General features: G+C 46.9%; 1 protein-coding gene and 1 long non-coding RNA gene across 7 annotated transcripts in view; one reads left to right on the top strand and one right to left on the bottom strand.

Moving 5' to 3' along the window:
- Nucleotides 1-3,591: 3,591 nt before the first annotated feature.
- Nucleotides 3,592-14,240, bottom strand: LOC106738070 (uncharacterized). 3 transcript variants are annotated; one of them, XR_009459005.1, is made up of 5 exons: nt 13,921-14,240; nt 7,585-7,688; nt 6,747-6,835; nt 4,567-6,159; nt 3,592-3,655 (listed from the first exon to the last, which is right to left on the bottom strand). It is a non-coding gene; the product is annotated as an uncharacterized LOC106738070 (long non-coding RNA). The 3 variants fall into 3 exon arrangements; XR_002086559.2 differs by having other exon boundaries at nt 3,592-5,160; nt 5,781-6,159; nt 13,921-14,239; XR_009459004.1 differs by having other exon boundaries at nt 3,592-6,159; nt 13,921-14,238.
- A 30-nt stretch (nt 14,241-14,270) lies between these two features.
- The window catches only part of GPR156 (G protein-coupled receptor 156), a 31,848-nt gene continuing 24,117 nt past the window's right edge, over nt 14,271-22,001 (top strand). For 3 of the 4 annotated variants that reach the window (XM_019476512.2, XM_059720501.1, XM_059720502.1), the window contains exon 1: nt 14,271-14,351. The gene's annotated coding sequence lies outside the window, so the exon portion shown is untranslated. The remainder of the gene's footprint in view (nt 14,352-22,001) is intronic. The other variant, XM_014603954.2, reaches the window with a different exon arrangement.

The raw sequence follows: 22,001 nt of genomic DNA, 5'->3' as shown, positions 1-22,001 counted from the left end.
CTTCACTTTGTGCAATTTTTCCCCTACATTTCTTGACTCTTAAGAGTTTTCTTTGCTGATCAGTCCTTTCTTCTATTCCTTGTAGGTTCTCTGCTCATTCCCAGTACCTTTTTTGGTTATTCATCTAGTCAGGTCCAGAGCCCTTCTCCACAATTTCCTCCTCCTTGCTCCAGTATCTTTGTTAAGATATCCATTTCAGACAGGTTTTGCATTTTTGACTTATAGTAGTGATTTTAAACCAGGGTGCCCCAGTACATTGGGGTGCTGTGAGATCCACACACTATTAGCACTGTTAGGTATACAAACACCTACAACACGATTCACAGAAGAAACCCAGAGATTTCAAATAGACATCCATAGTGTTAGGAACCTTCTGACCTGTTGTGGGCTTTCTGAGTTCTTAGCAACAGAAGAATCTGACTCAGTTATTTTTTTCTGTAGAGTGAAAACTAAGATCTGGCATTTTCAAAGAGGTCCTGAGTCTAACAAGGTTAAGAACCATGAAGTTATAGGAGTACTTGGCCTCCTCCACATTCAAATGAGCTCCTCACTCCACTTGACTTCACTAATACCATGATAGACTTCTCTATCCCTATTCAAATCAAACCTTGGAGGGCCTAGAGCAGACTCCCAAATCTATCCCAGCAGAACCTCTTTCACCATGCTGCCTCAGAGGGATTTTGACCCAAACGGATTCTTCTTTCCATTTCCCCAATAGCCTATTGCATTAGCCATCCCTTCTAGTTTTATTTTTATCTTTCCAGAGCAGCACACACCCTTCTATACCTGTGTTCCAGTCATATTTGCTATGCCACCTAATTTCTGCTTTCCCTACAAGGCCCAGTTTCATATCCTACCCTGATAGGTCTAGTTCCTCCATTTTGTTGCCTAGGCTCCTGGTATTTGTTTCATCAAATGTTGCAGTTGTTTCTAACTGATCACGCTTTCTTTCTTTCTGCTGTTCATCCTTCTTCCCAATGACATTCCTTCATCATTGCTGCATCCTTATTTACTTACTTTTCCTCTTCCCTGTTTGGAGAAAGGGTCAAGGAGAGACTCATTCTCCTCATTTTTCAGGTTAAAACTATTCTTATCAGTAGGCTTGGCAGAATTCCACTTCATTTTTTAATTTTTTTGTAATTTCAATGGCTAAAGTTGATGTTTAACTTTTAAGCATTTATTTTGACTTTAATGGATATAAATTTTCAAGGTTGCACACATGTCAAAATATAAAAAGTAAATATCCATAAATCAATAAATCTTACCTGTTTTAAATCACTTTGTTCATTCAAAAGGCAAGAGCCAGGTGGGGCAGGGACCAGAAGAGGAAGGCAGTGGCACTCTCAGAGCTCTGGAAACACTGGGGGAGGTGGCAGCCACCCTCAGCCCGCTGCTCACCGCCCCACTTCCCACCTTCCTATGGCTTAGGGCCTGGCAGGACCCTACTGCCAAACTGGAGCCTCAGATACTCTTAACCCTCACTCTCTCCCCTCTCCTCTCTAGCTTCTGGGTAGGGGTTTTAAGTAGCCTCTTTTCTCCCTCCAGCCTGCTTCCCTGCCCCCCACCTCACCCCCAACTGTAAACAAGCAGCTAATTGCTTAATTGAGTCATTAGACTCAATTGTTTTCTTCTAACCCCTTTGCCTTTCCATTTCCCTTTCTCCACTGTCCCCTTTTTATAAATTTCAATTATTACCAATGGAAATATTTTTCCATGGGTGAGTGTGAGGTGAAATCGGTGTTTGTCGATAAAAACTGAATCCTGCCAAGCCTACTTGTTGGTCATGTCAGCTTCAGTCAACCCCAGAAACCAATTACCCCAAGCACTTAGGTGGCGCGCATCTTCCCCAGAAAACTTATGAAAGTATCCTAGTGGTCAAACATCCCAAAGCCTTCCTCAAAGCACAAGTCCTTGGGCTATCTATTGATCTTCGTTATCATGCCTTCACCCTCCTCGAGGGGTGGGAAGTGATCTGCTGAAGGTCACCTGAACTTCCACTTCTGAGCATCTTCACCAGTCCAATCTAGCCATCTGATTGATCCCAGCAGGAATCTTGCAGTATCATTATTCTCAACATGAAAGATGTTCAGTGGACTCTGCCACTCCCAGCAGGGTCCTTGTCCGCAGCAGGTTCCCATCACATATTTTGCTCCTCGTAATTATAGGATCAAGACATGTCTCTGTTTTCCAGATGTGCTCTGGTAGCAAGTTAGTTGATCCTTCTTACCAAGGAGTCCCCAGTCATGGAGACTTGCTTATTTCTAGCATTGATGTTGAATCATTCGCCCTTCTTTTCATGCTTTTGTCTACAGGTCATCCTCCTTCATGTTCTTACCTCTAGCACCAGTAGCCAGAAATGCTCCTTTTTCTTTGCAACTGCTGCAGAGACATATCCCAGCATGCAGGGCTGGTGGGTGGGGTTGGCACAAGGCCCTGTCCAGCCCACAGACTGGGCTCTGTGCCTTTCACCTGGTCCATGGGGCCAAAACATTTAGCCCTAAATTTGCATTATGACAAATAAAAGAGGCCATGTCAAGCTGCTTGTCCAATTGTCTGCTACCAAGCAGCTAAACAAAATGGAGAGTTGCAAATACATCACACCAATGCTATGGTGCACTCTATATTGGCTGCCTGTCACTTCCAAACCTACAGCCAAGGTCCTTACCATTACCTTGAGAGGCCTTACTGCACATATGAGTCTCACCGCTTTTAGTGCTTAGACCAAGATGGGACAGGTCTTTCCCCCATAACGAAAACGAAATACCCAACATTACAAAAACAGCTCCAGAAAAAGTCACTTGCATAAGTCCCTCTTGAAGCAGCTGAAAACAAGCACAATTATCAACTCCTCTTCACGCTAGTATAACTATGGTGCTCAACTTTCTATGCAGTTTTGAGATGCTAAAATGATATATGTGCTGAGAGAGTGGCTTTTTTCCTCTGCCTTTCATAGAAAGGAAAACATGCCCTCGCAGTGTAGTGGGGGATGGAAAGGCAGGTAAGTAAGCCCAGTGAGATCATTATATGACTTCATGAACAGTCATGGATTTTTATGGTTGAAAGAAATTACTATTTATCATCTTTGATTTAGCAGCCAGGCACAGCTGAAACTCTGCTTCTCTGGAGGTTCTTGTTACCCAGTCAAACCCTGAGAAGGCAAGATGACTTATAATCCTTGTGGGCTCTTGGGTTACTGACAATAACGAATCCACCTCAAAAGGTATGTAGTTTAAGAGTGGCACGAATGAGCCTGGATTCTTCTCTCGCATTCCAGGTCATATTAAGCCTTTAATGAGAGTAATATGCTGAGGCTTGGTATTAAAGTAAAGAGCAGTTGGGTTTATTGGATGCATCTAACATGACCAGTCATCTGGTGTCCTGTACCAGCATGCATTAAGGGCTTGCGTAAAACCCAGCTGGATTCCTCAGGAACTCTCTCCCCCACAATGTTTCCAAAGTCTTTGTAGGAAATATGGATGGGAGCTTTCCAAAGCATTGTTTGCCTAAATTTTAAGGTCACCAGTGGCCCATAAATACTTTAAAGAGGCAGGACATATACAATCTGAACTTCTACAGTAAAACACAATCAGGAAGGAAACAAAAAATGCCTTTAATCCAAATGAGTCAAGAACTGTGCAGCTCTTCCTTTCCCATGCTGTCATAAAGAAAATGGGAAGGGGAAAGAATAATCAGGTAATAACCAGTTGGTTCTAAGGAAGGTACACATATACCTAAGCCCCATGAACTATATGTTTGTCAGGGCCGTACATGTACCCTGTGCCTACACAGGCATAAAGGCTGGGACTGCATAGCCCTCTCTCAGTGCCATTACCATATTTACTCACATGCCACAGTGCATCTTTCCCCCCTAAAGTTAGCCTTCCAAACTGGGAGGGTATCTTTTAAGCAGCAGAGTGGATTTCCTTCATTAGAATAGAAGCATAGAGACACTTTGTTGCAAATTGGCTGCCACCTTCTCTGTGGGACAGCAAGCAGAAGGGGAAGAGCCCAGTGTTAACCCTTTCACAGCTGCAGTCAATTTGCTGTCTGAGAGAAACTGGCTACCATTTTGCAACCCAGTGTCTCTATGAAAAGGCCAGTTCTAAGCCATGGCTCTGGAAAAAAAATCTTTTTTTCTGCATTCTGCCTTCCAAAATGGATTAGAGACCTGATGAAGAATATCTTGCATTTGAAAGCTTGTCTAAATTTATACTAACTACGTAGTTGGTCCGATAAAAGATATCACCTTAAGAAACCCTTGCCTCTTCCGAAAACAAGGCCTGTATATGTGGCATATGAGTAAATGCAGTATCTCATGTATTATATGACAAGAGAGAATGCAGCAAACTCACTTGTGCAGGGAATCTGATAAATCTTCAAGTACCTGAAGGGCAATTATAGAGAGGATGAAGATAGGATTTTCTCTGTGGCTGTAGGGGACCGGAGTAGGAGCAATGGACTCAAGCAGAAGAAATTTTGGTTGGAGATTAGGAGGAACTTGCTGACTATGGGGGTGACTGATCATTCAAGAACAGATTACTTAGATAAATTGTAGAATCTCCATACCTGGAATATGCTAGAGCAGATTAGGCAGATACTTGATTCGGGATGGTTTAGTCAGGGATGATCCTGTTTGAGCAGGGGGCTGGACTAGATGACATCAGGAGGTTGATCCCAGCCCTACTTTCCTATTATCCCCTGATCTTTGCATTTGCATTTAATGGGTGTTCCTTAAAAAATATGTGAGAATAATGTCAGTTGGCTGCCTCCTGGATAGTCAGGTGAGATATTTCATGCTGACTCCCATGCCTTTGTCGGGGTAGAACCTGAGTTCACAGCAGTGGTTCCAGACTTTGCACATACCATGCAATATGCAGACCACAGCTAATATTCTGCCTTTTCAGGGAATGAAGCTCACTGGCCAGAGGACAACTAAAATGTTCCCTTCCCTCAAGAGCTCATGGACTATACTATGAACCTCAGGAATGCATGTGTTGGCTCTCTACAAAAGTGCCCCAGGAGTAGCAACCCCGACAAAGGCAAAAGATGCCATTTGGTCGATGGCCAGAACAGCAGAAATGGAAAAAAAATCAGATATTCCAGCAGATGTGTGATTGTGGGGAAACCCTTTTAAGGCTGGTTGCACTAATGGCTGGAGCCCTGGGCAAAGAAAAAACAGAATTGTTACAAAAATAATAGATATTCTCAGCTCAGTTCTGCAAGGCACAGGGGGATGTACTGTAGTATGTCTACACTGCTCCCCTGCTGCTCCCAGGGGTACCAGATGCCAAACCTGGGAAGGAGGCAGTGAAGCTGTGCTGAGGGTGCCCATGCCACTGCTGTCCATCTCTCCCCACTGTTCAGATCAGCTTCACCATCTCTTTTACAAGTTTCCATCTTGGAAGTCCCTGTCCTTTCCCACTGTTCACCTTCTCAGAGTCCTGTGGTCACAGACATCAGGCTGTGACAGCACTGAAGGAGGTCACAGCTTTCCTGCCCTCCATGCCCTGATACAGGAACATGAAGAGGCACAAGGTGCACATGTGGCTCTAATAGGTGCTACTCAGTAAAGCTTGGAGCCACCATGGACCCCCCCCCCCCACTCTAACTACAGCACCCTGAAGAACCCTCCTCTGGGAGTTACCCTGGTCTCTACTTCCCTGCTGCCCCCTCAGCTCGGCTCATGGGATGGCTGTGCTGTGTCTTTTGCTCTTTATGCAATGGCTGTAATAGGAAGGGACCATGTGAGCATGGCAGAGTCCAAACACCTGTCTACTCACCTGTATACAGCATGCAAGGCTTAGCTATATGCCAATGTTTCTGCATCTGCGGGGGCCAGGAATCAGCAAACAGGAAGGTTTTCAGAGTAATAACTGTGGATCCCGTGCTTGGAGGAAGGTGATTCTACTGGTTTGTGTGTATCTGCATTTGGGGATATTTTTAGGAAAGCTGAGTGCTTGCTGTGCTGGATGGCCCCGTGAGTGTTCAACCAGGCCTTATGCACTCTGGGCATATAACCTGTCCCTGGTAGCCAGGTTAGCAGTGCTGATTCAAGTGGACTAGTTATATAAAGCAGCTGCAGGTACTCTTGTGTGACGGTAGTTCTAGGTGGAGTAGGCAGGCAGGATTTTACCCAACTCTAACAGTCCTCTCCATTACCTGGGAGAAAAGAGGGGGAGAAAAAAGGAGCACAACATTGGGGATAGTATATTTGGAGTGCACAGCAGGGATGGAGGGAATTTGGGAGCAAGAAAATGGGAAACAACAAACAAGAGCTTTCAGAGGGTGTGTGGTTTATTTCTATTTAGGTACAGTGCCGCACTGTTTAGAGAACACAGTGGATTGACAAAATACCCATTGTGACCTGTGGAGGATGCTTTACTTCTTCCCTGAAGACAGAAGACTTTACTTGCACATGAAATGCCAATTATTGTCAATCCTGAAGGAACAATGTTGTAGCCTCCAAGCACTAATATCAACTGTGTGCAGCCACCAAGTAAATTCTGACTTTTTTGGCAACTGGATTCAGTAATTGTTGCCACAGATGCAACACAGAGAAGGGCTAGCAGAAAGAAAAGTAATGGGAATTGAAACTAAAGAGGAGTGGAAATTTATAACCTGAAGAGGAAAGAGGATCAGGAGATGTTCAGTCAAGCTGGAACTATTGCATCATGATGAGACACTCAGCAAAGGAGATACAGAAGCTGTCTCTAAATATTCATTCAGAGGACTGGACCAAAGCTCACCTCAGGGTAGCTGCTTGCTTCTTATTGTGAGGATGCTCAAGTGTTTCTCTAACTGTTGTAAGGGGGCAGGCAGTCATCACTGGCAACTGCTGTTAAGAAAAATGGAGAGAGAATTCAGGGAGGGGCACAAAGGCAACAGGATCCTGTGTTATCTCCTAGGTAGAGCTACAGAGATTACTGATGACTTGAGGAACCTTGGGAAACATCTTAAGAGGAATGTCTACGTAATCTTCTTGGTAAGGCCCTTTGCTCCCAAAAGTGAGAGGAAGAAGAAAACAGAACATACTGGAAGTTGTGACATTGGCTACGTGACTGGTGTAGAATGGAAAGTCTGGGTTTTGTGGATCATGAAGCCACATTCTTAATGTGGTAGTGGTACCAGTAGGATAGCCTGCATCTCTGATATATATAGTGCCAAATCCTCTTCATTGGAAACTATCTAGAAATAGGAGGGTGTTAAGCTGTAAGTTCAAGGGGAAAGGGTTAAGTGGCAAAAGCCTGACAGACATAAACTCAAGGCACCATGAACACACTGAAACAAAATAAAAAGAAAACTCTCAGTCAGTTGTCTATATACCAACATGAGGAGTCTGTATAATAAATAAGAAAGAGGAGTTGGGAATAATAATTTATAGGAAGAAATTTGGCATTGCTAAATGCAGTGTGACACTTCCCATAATCAAGAGTTGGAAATCACTAGCTACAGTGATCAGCTACAGCCTGAGGAAGGTTTGAGTAGGTAAAAATGTGTGGGCTGGCACTCTGCATGAAAGTCATCATTACCCAGTTTATAGTTTGGAGAAATATCAAGGCAAGTCTGGGAACCAATTGGACTTACCTGGTCCAGACATAAACAAGAAGTTGAAGAGGGGATGTGTCCTTTGCCAACAGTGGGGTCCACAGTGCTGTAGAGCAAGCCCGCTCAGCTTAAACATGAGAGCTCTGTAATACAGTTACAAGTACTCATTTTATATTGATGCATACAAACCCAGACTCTCACCTGCAGACTCTGGAGATAGGGCAGGTGACATATGAAGCCCATTTCCCCTGTACCTCCATTTGATTTTTTGATTTCTGATTTGCCTGATGAACTTAGTGTAATAAACTGGCTTACTTCAATAAAATCATGACTTAATCTGGTAGCTGTTCACTATGCAACAGTGGCTGCATCTACACAAGATGCCAAGTACACAGTTGTTACTGTGCAGTCATTTAGTACTTGCATACACAAGTACTAAATGATTACATGGTAACTGGAGTTACTGCACAGTAGTGTCTTTGAACAGCTTTTTGGTGACAGTGACTGCACAGTAACTCATTACTACTGTGCAGAAGCAGCATTGCATCACACTTCATGCCACACAATGCTACTGCGCAGTAGTAATGAGCTACTGTGCAGTCAGCATCTCATGTAGATGTGGCCAGTAGCATCCATCTAAAGTCTGGCATTAAGTATTGCATGAACCCAGTCCCTGCTCTAAAGACCTTACAGCCTACATAGATGAGAGGAGAAACTGATGGAGAGAGTTGCCTGATCTCATACAGCACATCCATGGCTGCATTATCACCAGCCCTTAGACCTCCTGAGTCCCAGCCCCATGCCCCAGCCATGGAGCCACTCTACCACTTGGACTAATTAGAGAGAACAATAGGTTGCCTAGTAATGCTACCCTCTTAGCTCCTCCAAGACCTGCAGAACCACATAAGGTCAAAACATGCATGGAGTATATTAAAAAAAAGTGCATGTGGCTCAGTAGACAGAGTTCCTTCTGCTCTGTTGGGGTTGGTGCAGTGGTGAAAACAGAGGTAAAGTAAAGCCTGCAACCTACTTGTAATGATCATTAAAGTTACTGCTGGCTGTTAGCATCACCAGCCTGAGCAAATGCTAATCTCCCCATTTCTCCAGCTCTCCCTGAAGTTTCAACTGGGTTCAGTGCTTTCCTTCACTTATAGAATCTATCCCCAAGTCAACACATAACTGTTGTGTTTAACGGCTGCTGCATGTGTCTCTATATATAGTTCTTTAAGTACCGTGCAGGATCCCTGAGGATGAAAGAGTCTGTATCCCTGTAGAGATAATAACAGAACTCTCTTGAAGCATGGGCTGTCTGCCGTTGCCACCACACGTGCCTCTTCAGACTCTTGTTTCTGCCTGCCCTCGGTGAGACAGCGAAACTCGCTGCTCAGGGAAGTGCACTATTGTGTAGCCTGGCACCTTTTCCTGTACAGGTAAGGCGCCTGGTGGTTTTATGATTGTTGCTTTTGTAGTTGGAGGAGTTTCTCATATTACTGGGAGCCTCGGGGACTGGGGCAGCAGACACCCAGGCCTTTCTTTGAAACCATAGTGGAGACAGGGCAAAGACAGAATTGAGCCAACATCAGCCTCATTGTCTGACTGATCCAGGGAAACCACAGAAATCTTTTCTTTGGTAACTCAGTGCTGCTGAAGTCAGAGCCTGCACTGGGTAGGGAGCTAAGCCCAGAGCTTCATAATGATAGTACATGAGACCATCAGGTAAACAGGTAGTTTATTTCCATTAGAGTCTAGTTTCGTTTTCCCTCTCATTGATTGAGGATGATCAATATTTAAAAAAAAAAAGAAAAAAAAAAGTTGTCATGGGAATAGCAATATTCCATAGCTCTGGTGTTGGATTTTTTAAGCTAACTCCAGAGGGACAGAATTGAATGTGAAATGTCTATTTTTATTAGCAGTATTTATAAACTGCTGGCTCACTATCGGTAGTATTTTTCTTAAGGGTTTAATAATAAATACTACTAGCTAATAAAATAATGTATTACATTATAAGTAACATTAATTAACAACTAATGTTTTGCATCTCTACAGAGTTTTTCAGGCAAGGATCCATGGTGCTTTGCAAACAATTAAGATCGCAAGGCCCTCAGTGATGTGTGCCTTGTTAGTTACCCCCATTTTAACAGAGATAGAGGCAAGGTAACTGAGTCCAAAACATACCAGCCAGAGTGCCTGCAGTTAGACCTTTATGTAAAAGACTTGATTTTTCAGATGTGCTGAGTACTCAGAGATCCCACTGATGTCAGAATGATCTGCAAGTACTCAGCCTCCCAGAACAATAGAGCTGTCCGTAATATGTGGGTTTGTGCCTAACTACAGGCTCCCAAACTTGAAAAGTATTGGCCCTAGTAACTTGGCCCAGGCCCCACAGGAACAGATCTTTGAGATCTCCTGCCTTCCAGTCCTACTTCCTGCCACCATTCCACTTCGCCCTGCCAGAATGCATGTCCTTGATCTTCATCAGGCTGACCAAAAGACATGATTCTTTGTTCTAGGATTCCCAGCATCACTGCCCACCCATCTCAAAAGCTTCCAATCATATTTGTGCTACTTGCCATTCATTCCTGTAGTGGCAAACTTTTGAGGCATGATGCTCCTTGCAAAGAGGGAAGGAAGAAGTGGGAAAAGGACAGTCTTGCAGGGTATCACTAATCTTCTCTTTACAAAAATTGGTGAGATGTTAATTCCCAAAATGTTGAAACAGGACAACTCTGAAAAGAGGGAGAACTTAAGGGGGAAGCTGAAGGCAGCAAATAGATGTCAGATGTGGGAGTCGATAGGAGCGGAAAACTAGAGCTGCTTGATCAAGCCAATGGCAAAATTGGAAGAGGGGAGGGCACATGTGTAGTAAAAAGGAAAACTAGAGTGGTCATGGGACCATCTCCAGAAATCCTTCTGGTGCTTTGCTCCAGGCCAGATCAGGAACTTTAGTGCTGAGAACGAAAAGGTGCTGTTGGATTTTGAAGACATTGTAGAGGAAAATCCAGCAAGATTTTAGTGACAGCATCTCTGGTGTTGTGCAAGTCAAAGATGGGATCAAGGCAGTGGATTTGTGAAATAAGGGAGTTACTGAAGCTGCAAGTTTTGAAAAAGAGGAGGGAGGAAAGGGAAAAATATGGGATATAAGAATGCTTACAGAGATATAGGGTGTATCTACACGGTATGTTTACATAGACATACGTAAATTCATAGGCAATGCGTAGGGAGGATGCGGGGGGGCATGTGCCCCCCCCCCGAGGCTGGCTGCTGCTGAAGCCACTGCCAGCTTCTGCAGGTGGTCGCCACTTGCCACCCGCCTTCACCACTGCCGCCGTCTGCGGGCAGTTCCTGCTTACCACTCACTGCGTGCCCCGCCGCCAGTGTCCATGGGCGGTTCCCGCTCACCACCACCGCCGGTGTCTGCAGGTGGTTTCCGTTTATTGCCACCAACACCTACGCTGGTGTCTGCAAGCGGGCCTTGCTCACCGCTCATCACCATGGTGCACCCCACTTCCCTGTCTTGGAAGGCACCAGTTGCTCATGCCTAAGCTAGTTTTAAACCAGCCAGCTCAGGGATTACTAACCAAGAAAGGAACTTGGGCTGGGTTAAGTGTTAAAAGTGTTTGCTTAATTTCTTTTGTTGGCTTTGCAGCCTGTGCTGAGTTTTGTGCTGCCTTAACTACATAGTTAGCAATATCTAACAGTGACTGCAGTGTAGACAGACTAATATGCTTACCTGGCAGGGGAAATACCCTGACCTAGGTAATGCAATTAAAATGGTACTATATAGTGGAGGGTGCACCCTTGCCTGTTTGCAGACAGGATTCCCTATGAAAGCCTCATAGTTAGCTTCCCACTGGCCAGCTTCCAGGGGGAGGATCTTGGCTACACACCAACTTTATGAAAATAGGAGACTCCTCCCTAGCTTGCTCCTGCGGCTGTATGGCTGAGGACAAATGAAACTCGGGGCATCTGAACCCCAAGCTTCTGGGCTTGGGCTTTCATGTAGGATGCCTGCCAAAGGATTTGGAAGTATCTGAAGCCCCAGGCTGGGGTGGAGGATACTTGCCAGTAGTAGAGCTGCATATAGTTCTTGAATGATTCAAACAGATTTGGACCTGATCTGACTAATTTGACCTGGGATATGAAAAGTGTTCCTTAAAAAAAACCAAAAAAAGTAGAGCAATATACATGAGGCTACAGAGCAGGTTAGATAGAGCTTTGCAGATTGCATTTGACTGTGAAAAGTCTGACATAATTTTAGAGTTGCATAGGCAGTGTGTTTACCCCAAAGAGTAGGCAGGTGATGACTGAAGCCAGTCAGAGAAAATTTATTGGGACAGTACATGCAGAGCTGGCAGAACATGCACAGCTTGCAGTGCTTTGCTACTGGGTCAGTTTTACCAGATTTTAATTTTGAATGTAAACTGGGTGAGGGAGGGGAGTTTTGGTAAGGTCTGAGTTGTCCTGTTTCAACATTTTAGGATTTTTTGGTAATTTTTTTTGTTTTGAAATGACATTTTGTGTTCGGTTTGCAATTTTTATATTTTATTGCCTGCCTTTTTATTCCCTTCTACCAGCCCACAGCAGCAACATGGCCAAATTAAATCTTGCCATTCATTTGGTTTCTATGACATTCACCAAGTGTAAATTCACCTCTGCTCTGTTATTCTGAAGTCAGGCAGAATGTAAGGTAGATTTGCACCTAATAGACTAACTAAATCAGACATAGCATCTGATAAAGTAAACTACTTATGAAGGCTTCTGCATCTCTGATTTATTTAGTCCAGTGCTTCTCCACCAAGGTGCTGGGGCAACTGGAGATGTCCCTAGATCCTTTGAAGGCTGTCTGGAGGTGTGATGAAATAAAAGGGGCATAAGCAGATAGGTTAAACAAATAAGCCAGGCTCAGGCTTGTCCCTGCCTTGGGTTATCCCAAACCTCCTCTACCCAGCCCCTCTGCAAGGAAGTAAGCACTAATATATGCTAGTTTTTGAAAGCAGGTGCCACTCAGTTCACAAAAGGTATGAAGGGGTGCCTCAAGTCCAGTGAGGGGTGCCTCAAGGAATGCTATGCCCTCTCAAGGCCAGGGGGACTGGAGTTCAGAGAACAGCACAAATGAGACCCAAAAGGTAGAGAACCACTGAGTTAGTCTATGCCAGTGGTTCTCAATGCTTTTAGATTTGATGCACCCCCATTAGACTCAAGGCACCCCTCCCTAACTTTTGTGAACTGAGCAGCACCCCATTTTAAAAGCTAATTAATTTGTTACATTGTTTGCCTCCTTGCAGAGGGGCTGGGCAGTGGCTTCTCCCCTCAGTCCGCTCAGCCTGCCAACTGCCAGAGACCCCTCTCTGTAGTTTCTTCTGTCTTGCCATCTCCTCTTGCTCCTCCAAACAGCAGCTGCTCCAGGCTTCCTTATTCCACAGACATGGCAAAACCTCACCAGGGACATCAGTATTTCAGTGGCTTCAGACTCTGGACCCCACATCCTTCTTCTCCACTCGTGAATATTTAAAGGTCCCTGTAGGGCAGAGAGCCCCATGTACTCTCCTCACATTTCCTGCAGCACCCTTCAAAGGATCTTGTGGCACCCCTGGCTGCCCTGGCACCCTAGTTGGAGAATCACTGGTCTACCCAGTGCAACTCTGCCCTGCCTGCCACCTGCTTTATATCACCCAACATTATTAACAGTGCGAAAAATAATAGCAGAAAGTCAAACTGGAACAAAATGTGTTGCTCAGCACTAAAAAATGTGGGTTCCTTCTGTTTCTGTTCCTGGGGGGCGTCATTCTGAACTGGAACAAGGCCACACGGACACCTCGAAAGCCTCCGCAAAGCGGCATCCCCTCCTTGTGCACGACTGTGCCCGTTCTCCCTGCCCTTGTTATACCTCCTGCGAGCCCAGCTGGCATATGTGCCCCCTCATACACTCATAGAAAGTGAGGGTTAGAAGGGGCCCCAGGAGGCAGGGGTGATGTACAGGGGCTGCATGCCGGTGCACGTGCACCCCTTGAGCATAGCAGTGCACCCCCTACAAAAAGGTGCCACTGACGCCTGGTCAGCACTCGCCTGCCCTGGGCAGCTGTGAGGGCACAGTTCTGCAAGAGCTCCCCCACTTCCCACCACTGCGCTCCCGCCATGGCCATGGCCATGCCCCCCCAGCTGCCCAGGGCACACGTTGTTCATGCCAGGAGATCATCTAGCCCAGTGCTTCTCAGCCTTCTTTGCACCAGGACCCATTTGTATACACGGATGTGCCGTCCCGCCCCAGCGCCCCCTGCCCCCAGCTCCCCCGTGTGTGGGGCAGGGGCCCCAAGCAGCCCTCGCAGGCTGGAGCTCTGCCAGCCCGCAAGGGGAAAAAAAGCCCCAGTTTCCCACCTTTTTCTTCGTTAAAGGAGAATCCATGTTTCAGGTTGGTTCCTTTCCTATATTCTCGCGACTCACTTGTGGGTTGAGAAGCCCACGCCGACCCCTGCTCAAAGCAGGACCAGCGCCCCCCCGGCCACCCCAGCCAGGGCTTTGTGGAGCTCCCCCCAGGGCCAGGGGGGCTGAGGGAGTTCAGACAAGAGCGCAAGCGAGGCCAGGGCAGGAGGACGGGGGGCTGGGCCAGCGCTTGCCAAGGGGAGAGGGGATGTGGAGGGGCAGCAGGTCCCTCCGAGGCTGCCCTGGTGGCGGGGGGGGCGGACGAGCGGGCCGGGGCAGGTGGAGCCAGGGGCGGTGCAGGCAGGGGGCGGCCCCTGCTCGGCTCGGCTCGGCTCGGCTCGCTCGGCCCCGCGCCCGGAGGAGCTGCGGCGCGGCGCGGCCGGACGGTGAGTGCCGCCTCCCCGGGCGGGCTCTCGGGCTGGGGGCTGCCCCCCCTCAGAAACAGCGGGAGCCCAGGCATGGCTCTTAAAAAAGAAAAGTGGGGGTGTCTGCATTGCTGAGGGGCGGTGGGGAGATGCCCGAGTCGGGGAGGGGCTCTCCAGGGCTGCCCCCCCGGGGATGAAGGCGGCTGAGCGCTCCTGGGAGGCAGGCTGTGATGGCCCCTCGGGGGCCTGTGCCAGCTGCAGGCTGGGGGGCGCAGGGGAGGGCAGGCTGTGGCTGTGCCCCCGGGTTGGCTCAGCATGGGCAGCCCAGCGAGGCTTCGGCCCCTTCTGGAGGTGCAGAAGCGAGCCCCTGGCCTTGGCACGGAGCTGAGGGTGGGTGTGCATAATAAGACAAATGCCCCACATGCAGACAGCCGAGCGAGGGCCCACCAGGAGCTTTTTGGGGTGGTTGCTTTGAAAAACAGAAAGGCAACAGGCTTAAGGACTGGTGGTGTTGTAGCTGCCGCGCCGGCGGTGGGCTGGAAACACCCCGCATCTCTAGGAGCGAGTGGGGTGTGAAGCAGCTGGGAGCCCCTCACTCAAAGCACTTGCAGACATTAAAAGCAGTCCCGTGTTCGCAGGGAGATTCTGTGGACACGGAGACACTCTTGCAAGAAGCTCTGCAAGCAAGAAGTGATTTTGCAGGGCCATTTGCCTGCTTTTTTTCATACAAAGCTTTCACCTTGGCCAGCCTCCTGGAGCAGGGTGCAGAAAGGGATGTCAGCAACCTGCTGTCTATAAAGTTCCACTGCATCCATCCGCATTGAGAAAACAGGGCAAGAGAGAGATGGTGTGATCTTTAACACTGGACTGTCAGCATGAGTTTTTGTGGCAAGCCCAGTGGGAGCTTGATAAATAAAGCACTTGGGACCTGACCAGGCAGCACGGCAGAGTATGAGACCAAGGCATTTTGAGGAGTCTTTGCCTAGGTCTGGCTTTTCCATTGCACGCCTGGGCAGTTTGCAGACTGATAGGATGGTGCAGCAGCTGGCCACTGAATCCATTGTGGGCAGGAAATTAGATCCCCCCCATAATGTGAAGCTGTCTGGCAGGGGCAGCAAGTGTTGCATTACAACCTGCATTGTTTATGCATCCCGTGTGTGTCTTTTGTCACCTGATAGATCCAGCGCAGCTGCATTTCATACCGATCTATTATACATATACCCACACCCTGCAGTTACTGCCTGAGCATGGGTGTACAACCACCAATAGCCCCATGCACTGAGTCCCTCTGAGCTGTACCACAGTGGTCCACAACTCATGGCTCATGGGCAGCACGTTGCCTGCAAATCCCTCCAGCATTGCTTGTGGCTGCAGGAAATTAAGATGTTAAATTAAACTAAGCTTGACAGGGAGAGTGAAGTGTGATGGTGCTTACAGGGCATTTCTTCTTCGGTACTGCTGCCCATGGGGCCACTGAGGGGTAGAGACTACAGCTCTTAACACACAGATATAGACTTTGATTGAGGCATCATGGGGAAGTGCTGTGAGCCTGACTAAACAAACCATAGTCTTCCCTTTTGGCTTTGAAATCCATGGATCTGCTGCATTTGTCTTCGTCATCCAAAAAACACATTCACTCTGCCAGGCCTGCAGAGCCAGTGGAACATGGGCTCCTTTTCGCTGCCTCTGTCAATAATGCAGTTGGCACCCAAGTTCCACAGCTGCCCTGCCGTGAAAAGAGATGTGTTTCTTAGGGTTACCACCTGTCCTGAAACTCACACCGTCTGTTTTGTGCAGCTGTGTACCTGCTTAAGCCAGCTTGTGGAATAATTAGAGACCTAATTATGCCTCAGATGCGATGAGACTGTTGTGAACAATCTCATGAGGAAAAAAAAGCAGTTGTCCCTTTATGCCAGCTTAAAATAGAGTTCTCAGAGCACAGTTCTACTCTGAAGAATAGCCAAATAAGTAATTGGGTGATAGCACCTTGTACTTCTGTTACCCTGCAGAGATAGAGGAGCTAAGGGAGAGGGAATTGTAGGCCATCCTCTTCTGTGCCTTCTCACATAATTGTCTGCTCTGTGCAGGTTAGTTACACTTGTGCTAAATCCACTGAAGGCAGTGAGACTGCTTGTGAAGTCATGGAGGCAACAGGATCTCGCCTACTGAAGGACGTCACAGGCCATGTCAAGTGCCTTGGAAGGCTGTAGAGAAGCAATGGCTGGCCAAGGATCTCAGACCTAGAATATGGAGGCATGATGATGACAAGTTTAGGTTTAATATTAGGATGGTTTAGGTTGGATATTAGGAAAATCTTTCTCACTAGGAGGGTGGTGAAGCACTGGCACAGGTTACCCAGAGAGGTCGTGGAAGCTCCATCCTTGGAGGTTTTTAAGGCCTGGCTTGACAAAGCCCTGGGTGGGATGATCTAGTTGGGGCTGGTCCTGCTTTCAGCAGGGGGTTGGACTAGATGACCTCCTGAGGTCCCTCCCAACCCTCATTTTCTATGATTCTAAGGTGGTACACCTGTGGTTGCATCCCAGCATGAATATAAAGGTCGTGCCAAGTTGACTCAATGCCATTGTGGGTAGGTGTAAGGGTCACACTATTACAACACAGCATCCTGCTGTGTCTTTGTCCTGCAAAATTGCACAGCACAATTGCCAGCCTTTATTTGCTATGACTCTTCTGAGCAGAATATGTGGGGCTCTGCACTATGGAGATCTTTAAATATTCATAGGAGTGGGGAAGAAGGATGCCGGGCCCAGAGTCTGAAACCACTGAAATATTTATGGTCCTGGTGATGTTCACCATGTCTGTAGAGCAAGGAAGCCTGGAGCAGGTGCTGTTTGGAAGAGTGCAGTGCAGATAAAACTACACAGATGGAATCCAGTCTGGGCCTCTGGTGATGGAGAACTACAGTAATTTCTGAGTCATTTGGGGCTCTCTCCAAAGTGAGGCTGGGGAGGTCCTTCTAAAGCAATGATTGTCAACCAGGGGTCCATGATACCGTGGGATGCCATGAGATCCTTTCAAAGATGCCTTGGGGTGTCATGCAACATTAACACTTTTAGGTGTGCAAACATGATTCACAAGATAAACCTAGATATTTCAAATAGGAATCCATAGTATTAAGAACATTCTGCCCTGTTGTGGGCTTTCTGAGTTCTTTGTAACAGAAGAACTGCTGTAGCATTTTTCTGTAGTCAAAAAACAAGTGGAAGCTGAGAGCTGGCATTTTCTGAGGGCAACCTTGAGTCTAAACAGGTTGAGAACCACTGTCCTAGGGGCAGGTGGCCCACAAAAGCACTGCTTCTGTGGCTAGCCCCCAGGTGGGCATTCTCAGTGAAGGTCTGATCCACGTAGGAGGCCAGACATGAGATGGGCTGGTGATCTGTAATGTGGTGTAGTTTGCCTTGTTGCTGCTGCTTGCTAGTACTTCATGCTTTTTCTTCCCTGCAATGTGCTACTGTCTTGGTAAGTCTTGCTAAGTCTTGTTCTCCCAGGGTTCCTCCACATCCATGGTGCATAATGGCACTGGTGATGTACACCTTACTGCCCCCTGCTGGACAGTGTGGTGCATGAGCATGGATGCACCATTGCCCTCTCTTCTGTGCACTGAAGCTCCCAATGGATTTCTACTTGAGGGGTCAGGTTTATCCACCCTCTTCGTGGCAGACCCTGCTGCCGTGGGTAAACAGGAGTGCAGGGTGTTGGGTTTTTTTTAAATGATATATATCTGAATTCAACTGTTCTGTCTTCTGTGACTACTTCCTAGCTTTTTCATTCTTTGACCAACTGAACTATGACAAAGTCTCCTTCACAAGCAGAAGTCTGGATGCTCTGTTTCAACTGATGGGTAAAAAGGGAGGAACTTGAATTTACCTTCTGTCAGGCCTGTTTATTACTCTTCTTCCTATTTTGGGCTCCTATATTTTGTGTCAGTTTTATATGTTCTCTCAATCTTAGCCTCTATGAAATTTGGAGGGTGGTGATGGTTTTCAAAAAAGCAAACAAAATGGTATTTAAATGAAAGTGAGAGCTTGGAACACAAATTTACACAATTTTTAAAATCAGGGCATCAAAATGTTGTTTTTGCAAGATAATCATAACCGTCGTTGTTGCTGGTCATCCACTTCCAGTAAACAAAAGTTTCATTCAGTGACACCTTTGATCTTGAAGAATCCAAAGAAAGAGATTTTTGGCACCTTATGAGATAAGCATGGGTACTTTCCATCTGCTACCTACCACTGGTTTTACTTCTGCTTTAAAAGAATGTGTTTTTTACTGCAGGGGTGTAGGTTGTAGCCATGTTAGTCTAAGGACATAGACAGACAAGGTTCTTTGGGTATATCTGGTATCTTTTATCAGACCAACTCAAATAGTTGAAAAAATTATGCTTTGCAAGCTTTCGTGTATAAATACCTTTCACTAGGCTGGGAAGCATCTGCAGTTGGTGAGTGCTCTTCCTGGATGGCTCTACTTTACTTCTTCTTTACTGCAGGCTATTCTCTCACTTTTTTCTTCTTAGCTTCTGGCCTGTTGAGTCAGAGACCAAATAGTTAACAGGTAAGTGCTAGTTTAGTCCCCCTTTTGCCATATTGTTCAGCAGCGCTCACATTGTCTATGGTTATTTAGGGTGAAAACCAGCCTAGGAAAAGTTTTACCATCCTAATGTTTCCTAGCATGCTGGATAAACATGAAAAAAAAACCTTGTTAGTCTGTTCTGTTCACTTAGGTTTTGATGTTCTAGAATTTATTGTGGATAGTTATTGAATTTTTAATTTGAAACTTTAAATGGGGCCATGATGGTTCCTAGCATCAAAACTCTTTCTGACTTGTTCAGGTAAATGTTTCAGCCAGAAGCTCAACAGTAAATGAGCAACCATCTCAACCTTGAAAGTAACCCATTGGCATTGCCCACAGGATCCCTTGAGTTCTTTCAGAGCTGTGAATCCACAGCCCCCCTTGTCTTGGAAGGTAGGAGCCAACCCCTGGTGGTGGGGGTCTTCTGCCATTTCATCCCTAGGACTGAGCAGTAAAAGCCTGCCAGGAGATTCATAGATTTTCCTGTAGAAACAAGGGAGTTGAGCTGAGAAGACCATCTTACTCTAGGCCCCCAGGGAGTTCGTTCTTTGCTGCAGTGGAGGAGACTTCTAGGATTTGGAAGAAGGGAGGGGATACTGCTTCCCCTATAGTGAACAAGAAAGAGGTGTCCCCTGGAGGGCCTTGCAAATGCACATACACTTGTGCCACACTTGTTAACCTGGTGCATGCTTGCACCAGCTCAGCATTGGCTCTAGGCCCTGCTTCACTACCTATGGTTCTCACAGCGCTCAGGGGTTTGCCAGGCAAATTTTGCCCCAGCCCCACCCTGGTTTGGTGGTAGCTAGCAAGATGGCAGCTGTGGTGACCTCCTGGAAATTGGAACAGCCATGACTTTCAACTAGCAGTGCACCTGCCCCGCTTCTGGATGCTGAGCAAAGTGACCCACACTGAACCCATGGGAGTCCCACAGGGGAGCTGCCCTATGAGCCCTGCCCTCAGGGCATTTGAGAAGCTTTGCCCGGCTGCGTCCTGAAGCATGATTGACATTCCTTGCCTTCCCAGGCTCCGTGCATTGAAAGGGAGTGGCATGGTTTCCGCCAGCTCTCATTAAGGGAGGGAACCCAAATGGAAGTGGCTGTTGCCTTGTGGCGATGCCCATGCTAACGCTAGTGCTCGCCTTATTGCATACTAACGAGGGCTAATTGTCCTCGGTGACCAGCTTTCCTCCAGATTGCACTATGGCCATTTGCATAACTGCATGAAAGGGTTTTCAAGAGGGAGGTTTTTAAGGCTTCTGCTCCCCTGCTGAGGAGCAGCCACCCGCAGGAATGTGGAGCCCCATATGGGCTGTGCTTTCCCACATCGTCATTTCCTAGAGCAGAGCTGTCCCTGCAATAAAGGGTTTTCCTTCTTTCTCTTACATGTTGGTGGATGGCCCAGCTGTCCTTTGGCCTGCTTGTGAGGGAAGCCATTTGCTGAGTATTTCCCTAGCTGTTCTTTTGACTTTCAGGTGATACAAAACAGCTTAGCACAGAAGGGAGCCCTCTGACTTTGGGGGTGTGGGCAGGGGAAGAAGGGCTCGGGCGGCCTGTCACAACCACAAGGGCCTGCCTGCAGAAGGGTACCCGGGGGGCCTGGAAGCTTCAGGAGGAATTGTGCTACCAGGCATGGTCTTGAATTGCGTGGGTGCCTTTGCAGTGCTGGTGGCCACATGCACAGTTCGATCCTTCTGTGAGGAGCATGAGCTTTGACTCAGTGGAGGAAATTTTGTTTTTTTTGCAGTGAATCTGCTGCATGCTGGCAGGAGCTCTTGGCCAGCTGCTGTTGCATGTGTGCATCTGCTGGGGTGAGACCTCTGGGCATAAAGAGGGGGAATTTTTTTTCCTTTTAAAAGAGTATGGTCCTGTCACTGAGGCTGCACCCTCTGTCTGGCCCAGACTGAACCCTACCTAGGAAATGCCAACACCTCCCTGCCAAGCGAGAGCTCCAGGGAAATCTCCTTCCAGAGATTCCTAGGAAGGCTTGCATTGCAGGGAGGATGGTGGTTGTTGAAGAATCAAAGGGTTTGGCCTCTGGTTCATACAATTCTACTAAGATAGAAGAGGACTAGGGGTCACAGTGAGCATCCCTTCCCCCACCCCCCACACACCCCCTATATGTGCTTTCTGTGTCTGACTCCCTGTCAGCATGGCTTCAATGAATTTCCCAACCTCTTCATAGGCAGAGAAAATTCCATAAGCAAAGCAGGAGCATGAACAGATGTGACTGGTGACATTAATTATGTTGTGGGCATGCCTGTTTTCTGCTATCTCTATCAGTCCCAATACCATCATCACCGTGATGTCTGTTGCCCTGCACATCAGTTAGATTTTCCTACAACAGTATTTCTCTTCCACTGTCCAGCCTGTCAGTAGCATATAACCTTCTAAAATTAATTGCATAGGAACTCCAAATGCTGGTCCTAGGATATGTTCCTGGGAGGAGTTGCAGTCTCAAAAGCAGAGTGTTTGAAAAGACCAGGCTTCTGTTAGTCATTGTATGGGAGGCCTCAGAAGGAGAAGAACCTATATTGCATTCACAATTTGGGGGTACAAGACTGGTAATAATAAGGCTCATATAGGGTACCTAACTTGAGGGCTACTTTATTTGTTAAAGGCTTCCACTTTGGGGTTCAAAGAGGTGGGGCTCAGTTCCAGTGCAGAATGGATGCCTCATCCATGTGGATAACCCTGCCTTTGATCATGATATCTATTTGGGGGCAGACTTTTAGCAGACGTAGACAGGTTTACCCTAGCTGAGAATCTTGTCTTCTAGCTTCTGAGGATATCTAAGCCTTTACTAACAGAAAGCAAAGTAAATGTGTGGCACATCCCAGCACCATTCCTCAGTTGTATCTCAGCCCTTCTTCACTCACTGAAGTCAATAGGGGTTTTGCCTGAGTAAGGATCTCAGGATTTGACAATACTTCTCAGCAAAGGCCATTAATTTTTAGCTCAGGTACATGGACCATCATGGACTGATGAAAAGCTACCTAAATGCTAATAAATCTGACAGCATAGTGAAGCTAGCATCACAGATACCCAGCCAGTAAGCAGTGTCTGGGAGAAGAGTCCAAATTGTGTA

Source organism: Alligator mississippiensis, chromosome 1 (genome assembly GCF_030867095.1).
Source record: "Alligator mississippiensis isolate rAllMis1 chromosome 1, rAllMis1, whole genome shotgun sequence".
In the NCBI taxonomy this organism is placed as follows: Eukaryota; Metazoa; Chordata; order Crocodylia; family Alligatoridae; genus Alligator; species Alligator mississippiensis.
Note: the sequence above shows the minus strand (reverse complement) of the source record. Positions and strands in the feature narration are given on the sequence as shown.